The sequence below is a fragment of the Camelus bactrianus genome, chromosome 2 (genome assembly GCF_048773025.1).
Source record: "Camelus bactrianus isolate YW-2024 breed Bactrian camel chromosome 2, ASM4877302v1, whole genome shotgun sequence".
NCBI classification, from domain to species: Eukaryota; Metazoa; Chordata; class Mammalia; order Artiodactyla; family Camelidae; genus Camelus; species Camelus bactrianus.
In genome coordinates this window covers 128,897,625-128,912,899 of record NC_133540.1, presented here as the reverse complement: position 1 = coordinate 128,912,899, position 15,275 = coordinate 128,897,625, and positions in this window count along the sequence as shown.

The following is a 15,275-nucleotide window of genomic DNA, read 5'->3' as shown; positions in this document are numbered from 1 at the left end:
CAGTATCTCCCCAGAAGATAAATGTTTAATCACCACCAGGACGAAAGTGCAGACAGGATTTAGCTGATTCATAACCTTGAATGTTTCTTTTTGAATTTACTGATGAAAAATATTGAAAGAAATATTTAATGGTGTGGTGCACATTGAGATGAATGCATGCAAGTTGCCCTGAAGCCACCCCTTTGAACCTAACAGCAGTTCCAAACTTTAATCCACTGGGAGCTTCTAAGGTATTTCTGGAGGAATTTCATACCTTGAAAGATAATATGATTCTAGGCTGAAAACAAAATTAGTCTGCTTGCACAAACAGAAAGATGATTGGAGTTGGAGCTTCTCCCCCTGCTGGGGCATGCACAATGATTTTAATGCCTGAATATTATGGTTCCAAGGGATGAAGTCAAGAAAAATTTTGGATGTATGTGGTCTCTGCACATTCTCGGTGTTCTGTTTCATGGTCTCAGTGTTCTGTATGTATCACAGCATCCTCTGCCTCCACACCGAGGTAGAAGTCACTCTTCTCACAGAAAGCCTCATCTTAATGTTAGTAACAGTGACAATCACAGGTGCATAGGTGAAAATCAACTAGATGGTTCACAAGTTAAGAGGAATCAAAGAATAGCCAGAAAGTCTCCCTTTCGTACTACCTCTGTCATTTACCTGTATAGAAATCCAGATTTCTTTTCTCTTAAGGCATTGCCTGTTCCGTTAAAACTCATCTACTATAAAGAGAACTAAACTCTTTCAGACTGAATGCATGTGTGTGTGTGTGTGTGTATACATAGTGTCTTTTCCAATTAAGCATCTCGCCTGAGGAACACAGAATGAGGTACCGGATATAGAGAATGGCCATGGGTGGCTGGCTATAGATATTACAAGGGAATATATTCAGTAGATGTTACAACTGAATCTGATTATCCAGCATCCATCGCAGCTCAATCACTTATTAGCCTGTGACTCTGAGAACATTAAATAAATTCTATGAATCTCAGAAATGGGCATGCTAATTCCTCTGCTGCTCAGTGGACAATTATTAGGAGAAAAAGACATTGCATGAAGAAGCAATATGTTGGTTGTTAAAGCCCGCCCGAATGTCGGTCGTGGCTTCTGTGATTGCTGCGGAACTGATCAAGGAGCAGGGGGGAGCTGGAGAGTGTGACTTTCTTTGGTGAGTGCTGCTATGGGCCATCGGTCCTGTTGTCCTGCTCATCTGTGGGAGCCTTGAGAGTGGGGACCTCATCCCATTCCTCTCACTTCTCCCACTGCTGTTGATAGAGGTCTCATCGCAGAGGGTGTTCTATGTAAGAAGCCATTTATAACATTTCCTTGTAAAAATAACAGGAACCTTCTAATGGGCATGCTTATTTTCTCAAAGGAGGGGCATGGGTTAATCTGGAAAATTCTTTCTAGCTTGAAAAGCTATACAATGAGAACACTGTGGCACTGTAAGATTATTCTACACTTAGAGCCAGATTTTGTCCTGATGTCAAAGCACTCAAGGTAGTATAAAAAAAATCAATTTACCCTCTCAAACCATGAGAATTTGACTTGGATACATGTGAGTTTAAAATGAATATATTTAACTCCATTTAGTTTTTAACAACTTTATTGGGGTATAACAGATACACAGAAAACTACATATATTTAATGTGTACAATTTTCTGAATTTGGACATATACAAACATCTACAATACCATCACACAATTAAGGTTATATATATAAAACCTCCCAAAGTTTCTTTGTGTCCTTTTGTTTTTGTTTTTATTTTGTGTGGTAAGAATGCTTAACATGAGATCTAACCTGTAAACAAATTTTGAAGTGCAAAGTACTGTATTGTTAACTTCAGGCAATATATTGTCAGAAAGTTGTTAGAACTTATCCATCTAGCAAAGCCAAAACTTTGTATCCATTAAGCAACTCCCCATTTTCCCCACCTACCAACCCCAAACTATTGTTTTCACTGCTTCTATGGGTTTGTCTATTTTAGATTCCTCATATAAGTGGAATCATGTAGTATTCGTCCATCTGTAACCAGCTTATTTCAGTTAGCACGATATCCTCAAGGTTCATCCATGTTATCACACACTGCAGGATTTCCGTATTTCTCTTGGCTGAACAATATTCCATTATATGTATGTATCGCATTATCTTTATCCATTCATCCATCAATGGACACTTGAGTTGTTTCCGTGTTATCTATTGTAAATAATGCTACAATAAACGTGGGAGAGCAGATAATTGCCTCATTATCCTGATTTCAACTTTTGTATATATATACTCAGAAATGGTATTGCTGATCACATGGCTGTTCTTTTTTACATTTTTGAGGTACCTCCATACTGTTTCCCACAGTCTTTGCACCAAATTACATTCCCATTAACAGAATAAGGGCTTCAATTACACCAGCCCTAGCGTAGGGCTAAAGTGATTTTGAGAAAGCAGTGTAAAGCTAGAGGTATAATACTTTCCAATTTCAAAACGTATTACAAAGCCACAGTTACTAAAACAATAAAGTACTGGAATAAAGACAAACCCATAGACCAACAGAACATAACAGACAGCCCAGAATTAAACCCACACGTATAGCATATACAATAAACCAACCTTCGACAAAAGTGCCAGGAGTGTACAATGTACAAAAATGACATATGCAGTTCTCCACACCTGTTATCTTTGATTTTTTAAATAATAGTAATCCTAACAGATTTGAGGAGGTATCTCACCATAGTTTTGATTTTAATTTCCCTGATAATTAACGATGTCGAGCATTGTTTTATACACCTGCTATCTATTAGTATATCTTATTTGGAAAAAAAGTTGTTCAAGTCCTTTACCCATTTTTAGTTGTTATTTGTTGTTGTGTTGTGTTTTGTTTTATTGCCATTAAGTTGTAGGCATTCTTTTACATTTTGGAAATCAGCCCTTTTTCAGATATATAGTTTGCAAATGTTTTCTGCCAGTCTTTAGATTGCTTTTTCTTCTGCAGGTTGCTTCCTTTGCTGTGCAGAAGCTTTTTAGTTGGATATAATCCCACTTGTCTAACTTTGCTTTTGTTGATTGTGCTTTTGGTGTCATATCCAAGAAATTGTTGCCAAGACTGATGTTAAGAAGGTTTTCCTCTAATGACTTTTTTTTTTAAAGAATTTTACAGCTTCAGGTCTAATGTGTAAGTGTTTAGTCCATTTAGAGTTTATTTTTGTGTATGGTAAGATAGGGCCCCAATTTCATTCTTTTGCATGTGAATATCCAGTTTTCCCAACACTTCTTGTTGAAAACATTATCTTCTCCTCATTGTAAATTATTGGCATCCTTGTCGAAGGTCAGTTTTCTAGGTATGCCCTATGCATGGGTTTAATTCTGGACTCTGTTCTGTTCCATTGGTCTATAGGTTTGTCTTTATTCCAGTACTATATTGTTTTAGTTTCCTGTAGCTTTGTAATATGTTTTGAAATTGGAAAGTATTATACCTCTAGCTTTACACTGCTTTCTCAAAATCACTTTGGCTATTCTGAGTCTTTTGTGTTTTCGTATGAATTTTAGAATTAGTTTTTGGTGTTTCTGTAAAAAAAAGTGATGTTTTCATGAGGACAGCATTGATTCTTTGGGTAGTATGGCCATTTTAACAGTATTAAGTCTTCTAACAAGTGCACACATGATATCTTTCCATTTTATTCATGTATTCTTTTTTCATCAGTGTTTTATAGTTTCTGGTGTACAACAATTTTGCCTGCCTGACGACATTTATTCCTAAGCATTTTAGTCTTTAGTATGCTGTTGTAAATGGAATTTTCTTAAACTCAATTTAGGTTTAACCCTCAGAGATGAGAAGTGAAATCAACACAACACTAAACAAGAGATTAAAAATCAAAATCCAATCTAACTTGATAGCATGTAAGAATCAAAGGATAAACCTGGGCAGGTAATCAAAGTAGATCAGTAGACATGTTTTGGGCTCAACTAGGGTAATAAACATAATAGCTGCTTATTGAGCATAAGCTCTGTGGCAGGCACTATATCTAAATTGTCTTTATAAACAAAATCTCATAATAAAACGATGAATTAGACATTCCTCTTCCCAAATTGCAGGTTTTGAAGGTAACACTCAGACGCCTAATGAATTTCCCAAGTTTATACAGATTAAAATTCAGGATTTAAACTCCCGTCTGACCTACACCCAATACTTTAGTTTTACATTGTGGTAGGACTATTGGACCAAATTCATTTTGGTTTCCATCCATTTTCCAATCTACACTTATGTACTTTCTGCAAAGAGGGAGTACATTTTGATGACTTATAACACAGAACCCAGAATTATCTGTCATAACTACCACTTAATATCTGCTATGATCTAATACATATATACACATGCACACACACAGGAAAGCATTATAGACTCAAATGCACAATTTTTTAACAAGATTGAAATGAAAAAAATCATCTGAACTTCCGATTCACATATTTCAAAAAAGAGAAAATTGAAGTTTTGAAATTGAAGACATACATATTGCACTACTATTAAACATTACATCTACAGAATTTCTATTCCATAGGACTTCATTTCCCATCGTATTTCTATGTATCTGTCTCTCAGAGATTAAGCCTTATCTCAACACATATTTTAACAGAAAAGTAATTATGACTTTATTGGAAAAGAGAAAGATAACATTATTCAATTTATATAATTTATAGAAGTTTTCTGATTTGAACTCCAAAAGTGTGGTTTAAAAAATAAAATAAAGAATGCAGACATTGAGGGTAAAAGGACTTAAGACTGAGTTCAGACTTTGCCAGGAATTTATGATCCAAATTGGAGAATATTAAATCTAGGCTTCCTCAACTTATTAATAATAACATCTCTACAAGCCATTATTACTTTTAGTAATGTGGTGAAACCATTATCACTATCTATTTCCAGAAAGCTCTCATCACCCAAACAGAAAATCCATACCCATTAAACAATGTCACCATTTCTTTTCCCCCAACCCATGATAACCTGAAATATACTTTCCATCTCCATGAATTTGCTCATTCTAGATATTTCTTATAAGTGCAATCATACAATATCCATCTTTTATGTCTGGTCTACTTCAGTTAATATAACATTTTCATGTTTTGTCCACATTGTAGCATGTACCAGAACATCATTCCTTTTTCTTAGTTGAATAATAGTCCATGGTATGACTATATATACAGAGCCACACTTAACCACCGGTTTAAGGTGTACTGCATCATGGTAGTAGAGGTAATGGTAATTATTATCTTGCAAGAAGCTTAAAAAATTAAATGTGATAATATAAGTAAAAATATTTTGTAAAGCACTATGTTGTAAATGTTACTGTTTCTGAAGCCTTGTTTCTTAGCAAAAACTCATTTCTTTCATCATAAAATACAAAGACCACATCGGCCACTAATGAGAGATATGACCTTGAATCACACCACTTTAGGTAACCATTTCTTCATCTTTAATACTAGGGTACAGAATGATATTTAAGGGGGGGAACTTTTGCTCTTGTTTTCAAGAAATATTCTAATTTATGTCCTGATTCTGCTGTTAAAGAAATATTTCACTTGGACCATTTAATTAATCTCCCTGAGCCTCAGTTCCTGGCTCTGTAGGGAAGGGATCTCAAACACCATTAGCTCTAACCTTGTGTAGGTCCATTTAAGGAATGACTGAGATGAATTATAAGACATATTAATGACTAGAGTCAGACTTTTAGGATCATAAACTTAATTATTCTGGAAAAGTGTTCCATGATATAGGATTTTCTGGAGAACACTGGAGCAATTGTCAGTAATGTTTTAAGAAAGGAGTGATTGGATCATTCCCAAGTAGCAACTGATGAGACTTCAGTGCCATTATCTTCAGCTAATGGCAGTTTCCTTAATCGAAGCACTTCACGTACGCTAATTAATTAATCTTCAAACTCCTCCTCTAGAGTAAAACATGAATAAGGAAATCAATTTACCGATAGATACTAATTAAAGGTATGATATGACTTACTCAAGGCAAGTTTGACTGTGGAGCCAGGGCCCCCAGCCAGGCCTGAGTCATTGAAGTCCTGTGTAAAGTATGAGGGGTTCTAAGAGGGGTTTCAGTCAACTCATTGAGAGTCTTGAGGCCTGCATCCCTCAGTTCTGAGTGTTTCCCCTAAAGTTATATCTCCTGCAAAAATCAGTCTCTCCTTCCCTTCTTCTCTCTAACTGAGCCATTGGCTTCTGCTGGCTCTGCTATTAGTTGGTGTGTATTCTCAGATGAATTAAGTCACAGGTAGGGTCCTGCCCCTGAGAAGCCTGCAGTCCAAAGAGACAGATAAATATGTAAAAAGACAATTATAAATATAGTGTCATCCCTGCTTAATGGAGGTAGCTATGAAGAGAGTTACAAGCCTGGAAAGAAAATCTGCCTTTCAAACTAAGCCCCGATCAGCGATCACTGCTGAGAAACAGTCACATGTGGCAAACGCAGATTTAAGGAACCGCATGCCTGTACCAAATGGATCTTATCTCAAGACTAAGTGTGCTCAGTTATCTTGCCTGATCTGCTCCCTATGAATATCCAACTTTTAGCTGATCATGGAACTTGCTGGAAATTTTCATAAAAGCAAAAGAATACATTATAACATGGCTCAGTAAAGGCATTTCAACCTGGATGTGGCTGTTTGGGGAGCCAAATGCCAAGATCTGTGATGATCAGCATGAGCATCATCCCACATTCTTTGCTAACGACCCATAATGTTCTTGGCATTATATGCACTATGCTGGTCATTTCTGATAATTTTTTCAGATGTTTCAAGGGAAACTATCTAAAAAACTTCAAGGGGAAAGGACTTGCTACTGAGCTTAGGTTTGGACTTCATGGGTTTTGTTTCTTTTTTTGTATTGTGTCCGATATACACTGACTGCTGCGTGCATTTCGCCTGGTTCCTGAGGATCAGTAAGTTAACTCCGTTTAGCATCCTAGCCAAACCATCAAAGAATTTAGGTTATAAGGAACATCCCAGCTCAAGGTCACCATGTGCCATTATACTCACTTTTAATGACACTTTGATTTGGTAGAATGAGGGATGGTTCTGAGAAGATCCATTTATTGCCACATGCACCTTTCTGAGTGATTGGAATGCATGTTTTAAATGCTCAAAAGAGGACTTGGAGCTTGAGTTAGGGTCTATAGGAATACTGACTTGATCTTCCAGAATAGGGCATATGCAAACCAAACAAAAATGCGGAAAAACAGGAGAAAAACAGAATGTATTTACATCTAAAGGGCCGATTCCAGATCAAATGATAGACAAGCAGAAAATAACAGAATTCCAATGAACACAGGAATGAGGCCTTCGATGAGGGGACCGTTTGATCAAAGCTTGGTGGCTTTAAAGTGCACACCTGACCAGGTAAATCGAGTGTGAAAGAAAGTTTTTAAGAAGTTCATTGAGCTTTCTGGGGAAAGGAGAAGTGGTGAGGAGGAAATCTGGACCTCTGCAAACTGAAGTTGGTACGGAGCTGTGTGCCTGTGGAGAATCTGGGAAAACAAGAGTGGACAGGAGCTGGCCTAGGGGCTCCGCCTCCAGAAGGGTCCAGGGAAGAGATAGGCAGCCCAGCAATTCAACAAATGTTGTCTCAGATAATCCTCACAACACTACAAGTAGCAGCATATGGTGGGCATACATTCTCCTTTTCATCAAGGGGAAAAAAAAAAATAAGATTCAGGAGAGTCAAAAGGACTGTAGCCAAGCCAATCAGTCAGGATTCAAATTTGATTGTCTTTTGTTACTCCAGGGCACCCTTCACCCCAACGGTAAGTCTTCCTTTTCAAGCATCATTCTCTATCCTTTGATCAGAATTATACCTTTCTTGTAGTATCTGTTATAACCAGCTCAACTCATCCTGGGTAGTAGCTAGTTGTCTCCAAAACTCATGCGATAAATACAACAGAACCTCTAGTAATAACAAGAATAACATAATAAACTGGTAAAGATGATAATGTTGATGTGGCTGAAAGGTATTGTATACATGCTCTGGGTACTAAGCATTTTACATGTACAGATATTATTTAATTTAATCACAATAAGAAAGGATATAGATTTTATAATTATCTCCATTTTATAGAATGGAAGCTGAGACCATGGGGCATAAGGTACTTTCACATAGCTGGTAAGTGGTAGACAAGCAATTCTGAATCCAGATCTTCTGACTCCAGAGACTGCTGTCTTTACCCCTCCGAATAGTATGTCCTTCCATGGAAAGCGAGTACCAGGCTGTAATTATTTTTATTTCTACAACATTATGCATGACAGTTTGTAACTCTCTACTGCCCTGTATTTGTTTAATGAGATATTTGCTTAAAAAAGTTTGTTTAAGTGAATCATAACTTGATACTTCAGGAGCATTGCATCAATTATTAAGGAGAATGTCACCGTAAGTTGAGAAACAGAGGTTCAGTATAAAGCAGAAATGCACCGTCTGCCTGTGCCTGGGTGTGCAATGTGTGAGGCAGCGGTGAGAATGAGAAAGAACACATCCGAGTCCCTTCTATGACTCAGGCAAATTGTTCTGGGGGCAAGTTTGGGCAGAGTAAAGTGGACAAAGAGGAGTTGCAACTTTGAAGTTCACAGGTGGGTTTGAATCTTGACTAGCGATTTGGCTTCGTTCTGTTTTATTCTTATTGTGATTAAATTAGACAAAACAGCTTCCATGAGTCTCAGTGTTTTCATTTCTTCAATGAGTATAACAATTGGCATCTGGGAATTATGAAGAAATTAAATCAGATAACATATACACCAGCCTTCTGAATGCTCCTGTATCTCTGTCCTGCGTCATGTCACCACCAGATTTACATGTGGTTTTTTGTCTCCTTTTTACTGATTAATTCTCATAGAATCTTGAAAGACAATTATGATCACCTCTGTTTTAGTGAAGAAAAAGAGAGTCGTCATAGTTAAGTGTGTATATCTAGGGTCAAGGGCAGAAAGGGGACCAGATTTGGTTGATTGAAAACACCAACATTTCCCCGTAGTACGTGTAATCTATTTCCTCATCAGAAATCTCCAGGACTATTTTAAGAACTTTTTACATAGTTCAAGGTCTACTGTTACCTTATCTTTGGTTTGCATTCCACTTTGCTACATGTCAACCCTGTGTTTAATTTATTCAATAGATATAGATCAGAATAATTCATTCAACAGATAATAATAATTCATTCAATAGATAATAATAATTCATTCACTAGATATAGAATAGAATGTGTAATTCATTCAATAGATAGTTTCAAAATTTCCTATGAAGGCTTAGAAAGCCCTTCATTGACAATCCTCTTCTTATGCTTTTATGCCTCAATCTTGGACTCTTCTGCAGGCTTATAGTCTCATTAATTCCACAAAAGCCCAGTGGCTTATTTTCCTCAAATGTACTAGTTAAGATCATGCTTCTATAATTTGGAACAGAATGTTCACTATGCTTGACATAGACTCACCTTCACCCAATCTGCTCAGGGAACTTCTACACATGATGAAAAATTTCATACACACTGTCCCTTCCTTTTTGCCATTCTCTTCATCCAGGTTATGGTGAGTCCTCCTCCTCATTCCCATAACACATCAAGCTAACCTTCAATTCCATGTTTCTGAGACCTGCCAATCTTCACACACACACACACACACACACACACACACACACACACACACACACATACACACAGAGGGAAAAACAGGTTCCTAGACCAGACCCAACTCAGCTCAATCAAAACTTTCAGTGGAGGTGCCTGTAAACCTCAATGTTTATGACCTCAACAGTCAATTTTATGATCAGACAAGTCCAATACTTACTTAAATGGGCCAGACATATAAGTTGCATTAAAATTGTCGGTGTCTGTCTGTCTGTCTTCTCTATGTAGCTTCTGGTGTCCTTTAAGATTGTAACTGTATCTTATTTAGTATTGATTTTCTAGTTTTTGTCAGGAAATGCAGTCTTCAGAAATCACTTGCTGAATGAAGGAGCTAACAAAAGAGTACTCTTATAATGAAGCAATACATACACCTCGTAGGTTATCTGTGGAAAGCACTCTAAGTTGGCATGAGGAAGAATTCCAGACCTCCTGCTGCTGAATTTTGTCTGGCATTATGTGTTTTGTTTTCACTTTGGAAAATATTTGGAGTTAGATCAGCAGATTCCTTTCCTTAAAGAATTGGTATAAATTCTGAAGCAACTGATCATCAGAATCAAACTAGGTTGAAGAGATTTTGGTGTGGATGAATATACATCCAACATTCAACATGAATATAGACTTGACTTTGTTGAAGTTCATAGTAAGTGATATATAAGGACAAAAAAAAAAAGAAGGGTCTTTCATGATAAGAGTTCTAAATGATGGAGAAGAAAATTAGTAATAAGTAAGGATAGCAAAGAAAAGATAAAGATAGCAGACGAGAAATTAAAATATATCCCTGAGTTCTGGGACTTCTGCTATCACTAAGGACCACTTCCATTTATAAGCTGTGTCTCTGTTCCTTGCATAATAAAGTTCACACTCCTCCTCATGTCACGTAAGGCCCCCCAAGTCTGGTCCAATCAACTCTGAATATTTTATTGTATTGGGTTCATCACTCATCCATAGAACCACTCATAAGAAACATCTCTCTTCTCCCTCTTCCTCTTCTCTCTCTTTCTCTCCCTCATGAACTGTTGCATCAAAGAGAACCCAAGCCAGACACTAAAGAAGGATTTTATTCAGTGATGAATAGTGCAACAGGGAAGAAGTTTCAGTGTAAACTGAGCTCAACTTTGCCTGAACAAAAGGCAGGAGAAGACTTTTTTAAATGCTGGGGTGTTTTTAAGGAAGGGCGCTAAAGGGCTTTGAGGGCAGGTTTGGTTCCCGTGACCACATCACCTGTGTTTGCTAATTGGCACTTCCAGAGGGAGGAGAAACAAACTTCTTTTTTTTTTTTCAGTTTTCATTAATTCAGCATTTAAAAAAATGAGGCATTGTCAAACGACAATGTTGTGAAGCAAACTTCTCGATGACAGAACCATAGTTGTGCAATTTGGAGCAGGGATCCAAAGTCTCCTATGAGGTCTTGGCCGGGAGGAGTGGAGGGTTTGAGCTATCTCCTGGGTTTTCTGCATTTCAGAGTCTGTTCCAGGCTCTTGAGGAGACAGTAGACAATTCCTATCTCAAAGGGCAGATGAAAGATTTCTCACTGCAAACTTAACTGCTCTAAAGGAGGCTCAGGGTTTACAGTCCTATCATCGAATTCTGGCTAAAACAGTGAGTTCTCCTGGTACCCTAGAACTTTCTTAGGCAGGCATTTTAAGGAGCCTGGGGACATCCTGGGGATGCAGCTTTAAGCTGCTAAAGCCACGTTAGAGTGTGATCAGCTCTCTTTGTGAATACGTTCCAAAGAAGCCATAGAATGCTGAGAGGTTTTACATTTCTCAGTTGACCCTGGGATACTCCTGGCTTCATTTCTCCCTAGAAAGTTAATACAGAAATAAAATAACAATAATATACAAACAAAGCTAATATTCATGATGGGCCGAGAGGGGAGAAAAGAAATGCCATTTCCCAGGCAGTGAAAATATCATGTAGAAAGAATAATCATAAAGGAAAATTCCAGAAAAGCCAGAGGATGGTCATCATGGCTAACAAGTTAACATCTCTGTTCCTCAGTATGACAGGCAGAGATTCATCTACTTGTCAGCTCTTTGACTTCCTCAAGCAAAGACCCCTAATACTAGCAGATATGCATGTGACCGACCCCTGCTACAGGAAATTGGAAGATCCTTACCAAACAGAGCATGTCAACAGAGTACCCTGGCAAACGGGGGGGGAGTGTCAAAGAGAACCCCTGTGGGAAGCAGGCGCCTGAAGAGACAGGCGTTTCAGTTGTCTACTGCTGTACAACAAGCTGACCTACAGGAACAATCCTTTTCCATCTCTCATGATTTTGTGGGTCAGGAACTCGAGCAGAGTTCAGCTGGACAATTCTTCTGCTCCATGTGGCATCAGTTGGGTCATTCTGTGATTTTTAAGTGGTGGCTTTACTCTCAGAAGGGACAGTTGGAAGGTTGGGCTTAGTGGTGCCCATCCCCCTCTCCCTGCAAATCTTGTCCACATGGTGTCTCTAGCAAGAGAGCTGGGGGACTCAGGGCTCCCAGAGACAAGGAAGAAATGGCCAGCCCTCCCAAAGGCGGGATTCAGAAACTGGAACTTGTAGAACATCACTGTCATTGTGCTCTGAGGGTCAAATCAACCACAGCCAGCCCAGGTTCAAGGGGAGGGAAATAGACCCTACTTTTTGGCTAAAGGAGTGACAAATAAGGTGTGGCCATCTTTAATCTAGAAGCATAGACTCATAGAGACGTTACTTATTTACCCAGAATCTGCCATGTCTCAAGAAGAAAGAGAGAAGATTAGGCCTTTTCATGGTTGTGTTTATATTATCAAGTAAAGCATCTGAATGATGCCAATGGGACAAAAGTAAAAATAAATAAAATGACCCCTAATGTCTACAGTGTGTACAACACATCTTCGTGTTCCTTAGTAAGTGTGTTAATTGCTATTATTAAACACCCTCCATGTGCCGCCATTTTTACTTGCGTCATCTAAGTCTCACAACAACCAGTTTGAGAAAGGCATTTCATCTTCATTTTGCAAGAGAGGACACTGATATTTAGAAACACAGATTTTGTTGCCCTGGGGCACACCGAGTGCTGGAGTTGAAATTTTTTGATATCCAAGTCTGTGGTCTTTCCATGGGGTCACATCGCCATCCCCTGTGCAGCATAAAGGCCCCTGTGCTGTGAGAACAGGAGGCGTCACTCCCGCTTCACAAACAAGAGAGCCCAGCTTTAGGGTAACGTTGCTTGCTAACAGACTCACACCCATGCATCCGTGAGCTCCAGAAATTTCAGGTGTTACACACGCCATTTCTCTGCAATAATTTCAACTGTGTCGAAGAACATCCACGCTGTATGTAACATTTTATCATTTTTATGCTCGTGACTGTGCGCTAATGGAAAATGTAAATTCTTCACAATTTACAGCGGGTTTTACATCAGTGGCAGTGTTCCCATAGTTCCGTTATCTCAGTTTGCCTTAAACATTTATTACTAATTTGACACCAGTGATGTTCTAATTAAAGTTCATTCTCTAACGTGAAAAACAGTATGATATAAAGCAGCGAGAATAATTTTCTTCCGTTTAGATTGCCAGATAGTTCATGGATGGCTTACAATAGACGTTGGAAGTCATTTTATTTATTTGTTTAGGAAGTCATCATTCCCATCGTTCTTACCCCGTATTACCACCCTGCATTTTCCCAGCTAATTCTTGTGTTACATTAAAAGCTCTTTTATGCAATGGGTTTTCGTTTGGGCAAAATTGTTAATTAAAGTAAGTATCTACATTGCTTAATTGCCTGACAGAAGATGTTAGATTTTCCCAAGCATGACCTATGCTTTCAGCAGAAAGATTATTAAAATCTTTCATATTTAAGGGGAAAACAGTGCTTTGAAGATACAGTGACGTCATCCTAAACCCTTTCAACACAAGCAGAATCTGCATAAGCTTTACTCAGTAACCAGTCCCAGCTGGTTCTACTTCCTAAATACATCTCACAAGTGTCTTTTATCCATCCAAGTCCCTTCCTCACTCTAGGTCACTGGTTAGTTCTCAAACTCTATGTTTTTCCTACCCTACCCTCACCTCCAGCATTTTATTCTTCAGTTCTGATTGGTTCTTTCTTGTATTTTTTAAGACTTTGTTGAAATTCTCACTGAGTAGTACCTCCATTATTCTCCAGAGTTTGGAGAGCATACTCAGAATATTTTTTTAATTCTTTATCATGTAAATTACTTACCTCTGTTTTATTAGTTTTTTTGCTTTGTTTTGTTTTTCCTAAAGTTTTATTTTGTTTTGTTTGAAACATATTCCTCTGTCTCCTCATTTATTTTAACTTTCTGCTTTTGTTTCTATGAATTAGGCAAAACAGCTACCTCTCCTGGTCCTGAAGGAGTGGACCCGTGTGGGACAGTCAGTCCCCTGTGTAGACTGCTTGAAGCCGGCAGCTTTGGCAGGCAGGCTGGGGAGCGCTGTGCCCAAGGCGGACTTGGTGGGGTGGCTGAAGTTGGAGTGGATATGTGCCAGGGAGAGTCCCCGGGGGACAGGAACAATGATGCTCACAGGTGCCTCCAGCCCTGGAGAGAGCTCCAGCAGCTTCCTGTACATTTGGCAGAAGCTCTAAGGTTAACAAATGGATTTCCTTTCCCTATATTCTATGTGCCCTTTAAGTTTCTGCTATTTCTCTGGGTCCCAGAGTGGGTAAGTCTGCACTGGACCCCTCAGCAGTATCACTCCCTACTGCCTTGAGGATGGGGTTCCCATGGATACCATGTCTTCATCTTTTCTACTAGTTGCTATGTGGTCCTTCCAGTGCAGTAGCTGTTCAATCAGCCCTCAGGTGTTCTTCAAGAGGAACCGCTCTATGTTTAAATGCAGACTCAGCGTGTCCATGAGAGGAGGTGAGCTCAGGGTCTTTCTACAGCACCGTCTCGGATCTCTCCTCTCTTCCCCTTTGTTCTTAATATAAAAGTAAAAATGACTTAATTAAGGCAGAAACTCTTTTCTAGGAGCCAAGGGGGAAAAAAAAGATGAAAAAGAACACCTCTTCAGTTCTTTTTTTGAGAAACCTGCAGAGCACTTAAAATATTTTATATTTTGTATTAAATATTTCAGTTACACTAGAAAGGTTCATAACTCCCAGTGAACAGTTCTGCAAGTAAAATATTTAACTGAAGAAAAAGGATATTATTTTTCCCCTACTGAAATCTAAAGTTAGTTAATTTTTGATTCTATAATGTTACTTTGGACTCCCACAAAGGCTTACCCTACATTAGAAATATTTTGCACTAAAAAGTCTTTGATTCCTAGCTTTCAAATTGTAAATAATATGTAAGCATTGTTTAAAGTGATAAAATAAAAGATGAATCATTCCATTTGAATAGTCCACATGAATAATTATTGGATCAATAATTCAGATTATATAACCTGCAATTAAATATATTCAATAATTTGATGAATTTCATATTTTATAATATTTTTCAAGTTTATCAAAAGTAATTGATTCCTTACTCCAAAAAGTGTCCCTGACTTATTAAATAAATAAAAATATTTAACTGTTTTATGGACTATATTCAATTAGCAAAACTTTAATACTCAGCATAGCAAAATGTTAAAGGTCAAGCAAGTGCATTTAGGATTTTAACTCAGAGGCATATCTTAC